General features: G+C 43.2%; 1 pseudogene; it reads right to left on the bottom strand.

The window, feature by feature from the left end:
* Positions 1-899: 899 nt before the first annotated feature.
* On the bottom strand, positions 900-1,447 carry LOC129501229 (glyceraldehyde-3-phosphate dehydrogenase-like; annotated as a pseudogene).
* Positions 1,448-2,454: the final 1,007 nt, after the last annotated feature.

The following is a 2,454-nucleotide window of genomic DNA, read 5'->3' as shown; positions in this document are numbered from 1 at the left end:
TCTTTCCATTTGTTCCTGTCACCTTACATTTCTTTCATCAGTGTTTTATAGTTTTCAGAGTACAGGTTTTTTACCTCATTGGTTAAGTTTATTCCTAGATATTATTTTTTGGTACAGTTGTAAAGGGAAATGTTTTCTTAATTTCTTTTTCTGCCACTTTGTTAACAGTATATAGAAGTGGTATATATTTTGTATTCTATGCAACTTCATTGAATTTATTTATTAAGCTAGTAGATTTTTGGTGGGGTCTTTTTTTTGGCTGGGTACAGTATACTTTATTGATGGTACATTACAAGATAGGGCTCTCCAAGCCCCTCCCCTTCCTCGGGGTCTGGGATGTAAATTGGAGGTCAGGAGATTCTCAGTGTGTTGGGGGATTAAGTTGGGGCAGGGATTCCCCAGCAGCTGAGGGCCTCTCTCTTCTTCTTGTTCTTGCTGGGGCTGGTGGTCCAGGAGGCTCTTACTCCTTGGAGGCCATGTAGACCATGAGGTCCACTACCCGGTTGCTGTAGCTGAATTCATTGTCATACCAGGAAATGAGCCTGAAGAAGTGGTCATTAAGGGCAACGCCAGCCCCGGCTCGAAGGTGTCACTGTTGGAAGTCACAAGAGACAACCTGGTCCTCAGTGTAGCCCAGGATGCCCTTGAGGGGGCCCTCCGAGGCCTGCTTCACTACCTTCTTGATGTCGTCATATTTGGCAGCTTTCTCCAGGTGGCAGATCAGATCCACAACTGACACGTTGGGGGTGGGGACACGGAAGGCCATGCCAGTGAGCTTCCCATTCAGCTCAGGAATGACTGCCCGCAGCCTTGGCGGCGCCAGTGGAAGCAGGGATGATGTTCTGGGCAGCCCCTCAGCTGTCACGCCACAGCTTCCCAGAGGGGCCGTCCACGGTCTTCTAGGTGGCAGTGATGGCATGGATGGTGGTCATAAGGCCCTCCACGATGCTGAAGTGGTCATAGATAACTTTGGCTAGAGGAGCCAAGCAGTTGGTGGTGCAGAAGGCATTGCTGACAATCTTGAGGGAGTTGTCATACTTCTCGTGGTTCACGCCCATCACAAATATGGGGGCATCAGCAGAAGGAGCAGAGATGATGACCCTCTTGGCCCCGCCCTTCAAGTGAGCCCAGCCTTCTCCATAGTGGTGAAGACCCCAGTGGACTCCACAAGTACTCAGCACCAGCATCACCCCAGTTGATGTTGGCGGGATCTCGCTCCTGGAAGATGGAGATGGGACTTCCCGTTGATGACAAGTTTTCCGTTCTCAGCTTTGACCGTGCTGTGGAATTTGCCGTGGGTAGAATCATACTGGAACATGTATACCATGTAGTTGAGATCAATGAAGGGGCCATTGATGGCAACAATATCCACTTTGCCAGAGTTAAAAGCAGCCCTGGTGACCAGGTGCCCAATACAGCCAAATCCGTACACTCCGACCTTCACCATCGTGTCTCAGGGACGCGGCTGGCCCTGCACCAGAAGATGCGGCTGTCTGTCGAACGGGGAGGAGCAGAGAGCCCACCATTTATTTTATTTAGTTTTCTCGATGCATTTGCTAAAGGTTAATCAACTTTATCTTTTCAAAGAACTAGCTCTTAGTTTTTATTTTTAGTCTCTTTTCATTTACTTCCACACTAATTTTTATTTCCTTTCTTCTGTGTTTGGGCAGTGGCATCAGTGGCTGCTCTTTCTTTTCTTTTTTCTTTCTAGTTCTTTCTTTTCTTTCTTTCTTTTTCTTCTTTTCTTTCTTCTCCCTCCTCTTTTTCTTCTTCCTCCTCCTCCTCCTTCCTTGTTCCTCCTTTTCTTCCTTCCTTTTCTTCTTTGGCTTTGTTCTTCCTTTTAAAATTTCTTTAGGTGTAAAGTTAGTTTTAAGTTGTTCTTTTTTCTTAAGGTAGACCTCTATCACTATAAACTTTCCTCTTAAAACTGCTTCTGCTTTGTCTCAAATATTTTGACCCATGTTTCCATTTTCATTTGTCTCCAGGTACCTTTTGATTTTTCTTTCTTTTTTGTTGTTGTTGACCCATTGATTGTTTAGTAGCATGTGTTTTTTTCTTAGCTTCTGGGTTTGTGTTTTTCCAATTTTTCTTCTTTTAATTGATTTTTTGTTTCATACTGTTGTCACTGAAAAAGATGTTTGACATGACTTCAGTCTTCTAAAATTTATCGAGATTAGTTTCATGATCTAACATGTGATTTGTCCTGGAGAATTTATTCCATGTGCACTTTAAAAGTATATGTATTCTGTGGTTTTTGAATGGGCTATTCTGTATATATTTGATTTAATATGTCACTCAAAGCCATGGTTTCCTGATTTTCTGTCTGTATGATTTGTTAATGATGTAAGTGGTGTATTAAAATTCCCTACCTTTTTGTCTTATTGTCAATTTCTCCCTTTATGTCTATAAATAATCGCTTTGTATATTTAGCTACTCCTAAACTGGATGAATAGT

This window comes from Nyctereutes procyonoides, unplaced genomic scaffold, assembly GCF_905146905.1.
Source record: "Nyctereutes procyonoides isolate TBG_1078 unplaced genomic scaffold, NYPRO_anot_genome, whole genome shotgun sequence".
Lineage (NCBI taxonomy): Eukaryota > Metazoa > Chordata > Mammalia > Carnivora > Canidae > Nyctereutes > Nyctereutes procyonoides.
Note: the sequence above shows the minus strand (reverse complement) of the source record. Positions and strands in the feature narration are given on the sequence as shown.